The 7825-nt window shown below is 47.6% G+C and overlaps 1 non-coding gene across 1 annotated transcript; it reads left to right on the forward strand.

Moving 5' to 3' along the window:
* Positions 1–2138: 2138 nt before the first annotated feature.
* TRNAL-UAA (transfer RNA leucine (anticodon UAA)) lies at positions 2139–2221 on the forward strand. The gene has a single exon. It is a non-coding gene; the product is annotated as a tRNA-Leu (tRNA).
* Positions 2222–7825: the final 5604 nt, after the last annotated feature.

The following is a 7825-nucleotide window of genomic DNA, read 5'->3' on the forward strand; positions in this document are numbered from 1 at the left end:
GCAGAAACACCAGACAAAAAGAGGACTGTGGAAAGGCTGAAAAGGCTCAGGGGCTTTGGGAGGAAGGGCAATCAGTGCCCAGCAGCAGGTCTGTACTCAGGCTGGTCCCTTCCCACAGTTTGATTGTGTGGCCGCCTCCCAGTTAAGCACCATGGATCGGCTCAGCTCCTCAAATGGGTGCAAATGGGCTGTTGGCCAAGCACTGGGGGCCGTTTCAACACAAGGATTTATGGTGAGCTCAGGGAGGCTTGGAGGGGGTTGTGGCTGGGGGAGAGTGGCCCCTGAAGAGAGCAGCAGATGGGTTGTGCAGCCCTACTGCTCTGGGCCAGCATCTCCCTTCCTTGCCTGTGCTGGATGGATGCCACAGAGCAGGAAGCATCAGTCAAACCTGCTCTCTCACACATCCATACCACTCCCTCCCTCCATGCATGCATTAAACCTTCACTGGAACAGAATTCCACCACTTTATTCATCCCTCGGGCTGCCAATTCAAGTAGTATTTCCCAGCCTGGACCCAAGGGGTTAAGGTGGGTTGTTAACTTCAAAGCTGGGTTCTTTGGAGATATGAGCAGTGTGGGTCATGGACATTCTTTTGGGCAGGTCCCTTCTCTCCACGCTGTGAAGAGCAGATGTGGCATAAAAACTTCCTTTTGGGGAGGGCATGATTAATCTTTGCTTCTTAGAGGATGACAAATATATTATATTCGCTGACATGCACACGCATTCTCCTCTGTTGACGGGTGACCCCTGTCTTAATGCCAAGCGTGTGAGATCCAGCTCTGTAAACGAAGAGGAGAGCTTTGCAAACTCATTAATGCTTTGAAGTCGCTCATTAGGAGCAGATTCCTCCGGAGCTGGCGAGCACAACACCCTTTGTGAGCATGACTTCATTTGATATTAATGTGGGTGCTGCAGCTGGAGGCATCCAGGGATGCTGTGCTGTGATTCTGCACACAGAGACCAGCACGGCAGATTGCTGCGGCTGTAATGAACAGGATAAAAAGGGAAAGTTTCTGTCCCCTCTTGTGAGTTTTCCTCCCGGCAGCATAGGAATAGGTTGACCCAGTCCTCTGCCGAGCCGAGGGCGTGCAAAATTCTTTCATGGGATGTCTGGAATATTGCTGCCTTTCTTCCTAGTACCCGTGAATTATCACTGGAGGCCAGGGTGACCCCCCCAGACTGAGGAGCTCTGTGTCACCCTCTTTTGAGGCCTGGAAATATTCCTTTTTGGTGCCTCTCACCTTTCCATCGGGCAATCAGAAGCCCTCCAAGTGCTCGGCTACCCCAGGGCACAGCAATGAGCAGTCCCTGTGGAAGAAAGGAGGAAATTGCTTTCCCCCTGAAGCAGGATAGGACCAGGACAGCCTGGCTGAGAGCATCTCCAGCAGACAGAATCCTCTGGTGAAAGGGTTTGGCAGGGTTTCTCTGAGGGATAACATACCTGTGTGAAGGTGCTGGCCTAAGAAGATTAAGGTTGGCTGAATTCAGAAGCAGAAATTATCAGGCTCCTGTGGCTTAAGGGCTAAAGACTTCTGCACATGGGCACCTGGGGGTTGTGGGTTTGAATCCCATGAGGTTCAATAGTGGTGTTTGGGTTTTTTTCTTCTTCCTAGATGATGGAAACAAAGCTGTACGTCATCCCAAAGGAAAAATAAAGATCTTCCTGTACCGCTGTCTGTCCCAGCTAAATGCACTATCAGAGTACCCTTCGCAGACAGGAGGGGGTAAGGAGTGGAACCTGGGGTGCAGAGCCAGGGCTTTAACTGTGTGCTGTGTCTGGCTGAGAGCTGCCAGGCTGTCAGAGCTGCTCCCTTCCCCTGAGGACCCAGTAGGGTCAGGAGGGACCTCCCAGAGATGTCCCTCCTGCTCCAGGCTCCCTGTTGGCATCATGACCAGTAACTGTGGTCCTTGCATGAAGATCTAGGGTGGCACACAGGGGTTGTGCCATTCCTCATGGCCCATGGGACCGCCTCTCTCCTAATGAGATGTTCCATCAGTTGCTGGGGACATTAAAGAAAGCAGTGAGGAGGGAATGGTGTCACTGGGCTTGGGAAGTGTCCTGGGTTGAGACCCCAAGGGCTTGGTGAGGTGTGAGCTCTCAGGGAGGAGGTGGTGGGCCAGGGGAGAGCCCAGAGCCCACCAGGATGGCCGAGTGGTGAAGGCGTTGGACTTAAGATCCAATGGGTGCATGCCCGCGTGGGTTCGAACCCCACTTCTGGTAGGAGTTTCCTTTTCCTCCTGGTCCAAAGTTCTCAGCCCAGCTTTTGGAGCATCACTTCAGAGCATGGATGGGATCTCTGGCCCTGTGCCTGGGGAGCTGAGGCCCTTCCATGCTCCAGCGTGAGGATCCTGGTGGGACTGGGCCTCCCTGCCATCCAGGTTGAATGTGTACAGACACAAGCCAGTCCCTCTGGCACACAGGCTGTGGATCTCCTCTTCGACGCAGAGAGTGCTGAGACAGTCATAGGCTTGAATCCCACGTGCTCCCAAAATAGCAACTTGTTTTTCCCATGGCAGAAATAGAAAAACCTGACTACCCAGAAGGGGAAGAAAAAAAAAGGTGTTGGGCACTAAATATTTTGGGCAAGTCACAAGGGGAAACCAGTGCGAACAAGTGGGTTCAGGGAAACAGGGTTGGGATTTCTGGAGTTTGTTTCTTTATCAGCCCTGCCCCATGACCCCAGACCCTTTGCAGACTCACCCAAAGCAACATTTGGCACTCTTTGAGAACATTTGGCACTGTCACAACCCCCTGGAAGAAGCCAGCATGGCAGGAAGGAGTTCCTCATGCTGCTGGTTAGATTTGGGAAATGCATGAGGAACTGAGAGCTGCTCCTCTGTTGCGTGGTGTCACTGTGCCGTGGTCTATTTTGGGTCAGTGCCTACAAATGCTGACAAGACTTTTGCTCCCTTCCTCGTGTGCATGGATGGGCAGCAGATATTTCCCCCAGTAGAGGGTTAGGCTGCCGGACTCACAGAGATGCTGTCAGGTTTTCATTTGGCTGCTTTGCTCCAGCCCGAGGCCAATCGGAAATGTCCTACTGCTGGGACATGATTTGAAGTGATGGTGTTAATTTGGTTAATTAGGATTCCTGGGAAGCGTGCGCTTCTTGCAAATCAGCTTACCATTGTACTATCACTGCGAAGAGTTATTTGCTGGTGCATGGGGTTATGTATGAATTTATGATTATGATGTAGGACCATTAATTTTGTATTTGTGGCAGATGATACAGCTCAATTAAAAGTTGCACGTTGAGATCTTTGGCTCTCTCTGGTACGTGAGAATCAGACTGTGGCCTCCAGGAAGTTTTAAAGGGCTTTATGAGTGGCCATATAACAAATGGCGCAAGACCCAGAGGAGAGGACAGGGGAGGAATTACTCTGTTCCTCTCCCATTTAACTAGTGCTGGGAGGGAAATTTTGTTCATATCTGCTATGGTTGACTTGTTGCAACTACCCTCACTCATAAAGTGATGCAAAGAATGACAAACACATCTCTGAGACATCCCAGGGGGTTTCAGCAGCACGCTGGGTCAAGTCCTTTGCCTCCGATGGTTTGAAGCCAGACTCCTGTCTAGTTCATGTGACAAACGCATTTGGTGGCCTCTGCTGAGTTCAAAACTGAAATCTCCTCATTTGAGCTTCTCTGTTGATCCATATTCTCACAAAGCTTGTGTTTTTACTGCCCAGTGGGTATCAGTTCTGTGTGTTACAGATCCCTTGAGGGTGCTTATCTGCTTTGCAAAACTGTTGGGCAGACAGAGCATCATCTGGGGGCACTAGGAGCTGAATTAACAGCCTTTGTATGGCACAGCCCACCAGAGTTGTAGGGATGGTTGGGGCCAAATGTTAATATGAGTCAGGACTGTGACCGAATGACCAATGATCCCTGTAAGAGTCTGGGGCTGGAGATGTGGGGATTGAAACAGCAATGAGTCCACTGACCAGGCTAGGGGAAAGCTGTTGGGGCTGATTAGTGAACTGCCTTATACAAGGCCATAGCTTTCCCCCTTCTCACCCCACATCCTCCAAAGGTCTGACAGAGCTCAAAAAAGAACAGCTTGTTCAAAAGCCATTTCCATGTATCATGTTTATTAAGACAGTTACTGCAGGTTAAATATCAATAGTTTATTGCAAATATATTTATTATAGATTAACTATGCAGTATCTGCATCAGTTATGTTGTGGTTAAAAGTAAGCCTTGGTGAAAGGTTTTTAATAATGAATTTGTGTTGAAGTAGTGTATAATAAGTATCTTTAGCAATCTTATTCTCAATTTCATATGACAGTTTTATGTTCAATAAATACCCAGATATTATTAAAAACATATTTATCAAAGATTAACAGTGATAAAACAGACACAAATCTAAGCTGTTAAGCTCAATATGTGTATTTATAATAATCAATTCCTATATTAAACCACAATAATGGCCTTATTTAATCTAAATGTAATGGGTTTTTTAGGATCTTTGTAAGTCTGTCTTTTGCTGTGTGGTCCTGCTTGCAGGTCTCAGATAGATCCTGGGGCATTTGGCCATCAAATAAATCAAATACTTAGGTAAAAGCAAAGCAGTCCTAGAATAAGGCAGGCTGTTTCAGGAACAGGGAGCCAGACCTTCAAAGGACCTAGGTCAAAGCCAGACCAAAGACACCAGAGCAGCTAGTCTAGCTTGCCCTCACTCCATATCCCTGAGAAATCCCCATATTCAGCCTAACCTACAGCTCAAAGCACCACCTGCAACCTCACCATTTCCAGGACTGGGTATCAGGAGCAGCAAGTCTCCACTTTACAACCACAGATGCACCCACACTGTTTTGGATACTGAAAGCTGCCGCCTGCCTTGTATCCTGTTATTACCTAGCACTTGGAGGCAGAGTGCTAAAATGAGCTAACTGTTTGGGAGATAAACAAAATGTTATTGTTTTAGTCTTGTATTGCTCCTGTTCTAATTACTGGCTGCTAAGTATCGAGAGCTGGTGCCTGTGCCTCTGCCTGTGCCCATGCCTCCTCTGCTTGCACCTGCCTGCCGATGTTGTTAGCTCTGCCCCAGACTCTGACTGTGAAAACTGTCATGGGCTGTCTGGGTGCATTGTGGAGTATTGGTGGCCTTTGGACTACAGCAGGATTTAGACTCCTGAGTCCTTTCGACGGCTGGCTGGAAACTCCACAAGGCATCTCCCATCTGGTCTGGATCCAGTGCCCCATCCCAACATGTGGTGGTAGTTTAATCTTATGTTTGAACTTGCATTTATATATCAGTGGAGCTGAGTCCCAAATCCAGATGAGGATGCGAATCATAGGAACCCAAATTTGAGGGAAACATTGTGTGTCTAAAACATGAGCTATGCCGTGACACAAGGGATATGGTGTTATCCTTATATATTGAGAGGTATCTGCCTCTTGCGATTACAGCATCTCAGAAAACAATCTGAGGGGGATGGACAACTCCCCCACTGCTGGTCAGCAGTATCTCAAGTATAGAATGATTTTCTATCACCGGATTGTCTATTGATTTCTTTTCTTTAGGAGTTTGAAAACCAGGCTCAGGCACTGCTTTAAGGGATGTCAGTCAGGAGATGATGAAGGCAGCTGGGCAGCCTTTTGGAAGTGGACAGACCTGTTGGAGAGGTGATGGCTGAGAAGAAGTAGGGAGCTTCTGGCCTGTGTCAGCCACCTGGTATATGGAGATATGTATGTTTATGTCTCTCTCTCTCTCTCTCTATCTCCTGGTATGGGAGTCCCATCTGTGCTTGTGGCACCAGTATATGGTGCAAGTGTCTGCTTTGAGAGTTGTGTTGGACTTGAAAGATGGCCCATATGACCAGGGAAGATCTTTCTATACTTAGCTGACCAAGGAAAGTGCTGGCTCCATTGGGTGCTGCAGAGATCCATCATCATATTTTGTCAAGGTCTGCTCTGCATGATGCTTCCAGTGACCATCTGTGTCAGGAGTCTCTGGCTTCACTTTTTGGCCCATCTGTGAAATGTGACCTGTACAGATTAGAGGCTTATGTGCATCCCTGGTGCAATCTCCATGAACATCAGAGCAGTTATTTCTGTTTATACCCCGAATGAATTTGTCTCCTGCATTTGTTCCTCATCCAAACACTCCCAGTGGAGGATGCTGAGCTGGTAGGGCAGAGTTTCGCATCTTAGCAATGGGCTGCAATTACAGAGGTGGCCAGAGAAAAAAGATGAGCAGGCATGCACCACTGCCTTTAATAGAAGGCAATGATTCTTGTGGGCTCCAGAGTAATACCAGAGACTTGGTTTTAATAAATTAGCAGCCTACAAGTAACAATCTCAAGCTATTAAACACTGGAACGAAGGTGTGCACTATGAATGTATTCTGGAGTCAACAAGGGGGTGGCAAAGACAGTTTTTGAGCAGTAGAGAAGGCAAAAATAATAACAAAAATTTCCCCAGAGAGCATAGGAGAGCTCTTCTCCCCCTCTCATTTCTATTGTGCATGCATGTGGAAGTCTCATCTTGCTCCCCATCACTCCTCCTTTCTCCACTGGCTTCCAGTGACTTGATTTGGAGCCTCCCTGAGCTCATTCAAGTCTCTATCATCACTATCACCCTTATGCTTACTCTCACCCATGTAGGTAAGGAAATTCCTATGACGAGGAGGGGATGGTTGGTGGGAAACAGGGGAAGTAACTTGGAGTATTGAAGATAGCTATGAGCTGAGGAGGGGAACAAAAAAATATGAAACAAAACTGTTAAGCTCCTTGTCTTATATTAATAGCCAGTATGGAATACTCTTTGCCATAGAATTCAATTTATTTCCATTTAAAGGCTGTTCTTCTCAATCAATGCTGCTAATAAATAGCTGCTGATGGCCATGACCCCCTGGGCTGAGAGAAGAATTTATCTTCTGAGCCAATTAAAGGAATTGAACAATTCCTTTTAATAATACTATGGGATTTTAATAGAAGAAAAAAACCAAAACAAACCACCCACAAACCCAACAGGAGGGGGAAAGAAATCCTTCCCCTGAGCCATGCAGGAAAGGGTCAGGCAGGCTTTGCCAGGGTCAGGATTAGATGCTTTAACTTGTCTTGTGAAGCTGGAAGGGGAAATACAGCATTTCCTGTGAAAGCACAGGACGCTTTTCTTTTCTGGTGTCTTAAAAATAAAAATCAACCAGAAATCAAAAAGCATAATCACAAATTATGTTCTCTTGTTTACAGAGCTGTAAAAGTCTTGGAGATATTAGTGAGCTCCTCTAGCCTGGTGGGACAGGAGGACAGGTGGGGCCAGCTGTAATACCTCTTGCATTGCTGTGATGGGCAGGACACCCCTCTCTAAGTGGGGAATTGTTTGGGTGCCCCATGGACTCAAGGGCAGCAGGCCAGGGAAGCAGAACATTTCACCTCAGGCACTTCCACACTCATGGGGTAAGACAGGGCTGGTCTCTCCACAGCTATTTCTAAGACCCACATAACTTTTTTTAATGCCAAACATCCTCACTGGGACATTCTCTCTTGTGGGATCATCCAATGAGTCACATGGGTTCCCACAGCTGGTATTGGAGCCAGTGCTCGGTCAGGAGAGCATTTGTGCCTTGTAAGACAGACAGGTGCGAAGCAGGTGGCAGGGGAAGCAGAACAGATACCTATTGAGTTTTCACAAAGCCACATAACCCCAAATGGCACTGGGTCTTCTCCACTCCATCACTCTCCTGTCAATGAAATCTCATGACTCCTGTTGGCATCGGATGAGAGCATCTGTCAACCACACAAGGCTCCTTCCAACACGCCTGTGCTGAAGGGAAGTCTCTTATCTCCATTTTACAGATGGCAAGCAGAGGCACAGAGA

Source organism: Chamaea fasciata, unplaced genomic scaffold, assembly GCF_029207755.1.
Source record: "Chamaea fasciata isolate MVZ Bird 193981 ecotype frontalis unplaced genomic scaffold, bChaFas1.0.hap1 SCAF_13, whole genome shotgun sequence".
Classification (NCBI taxonomy): Eukaryota; Metazoa; Chordata; class Aves; order Passeriformes; family Sylviidae; genus Chamaea; species Chamaea fasciata.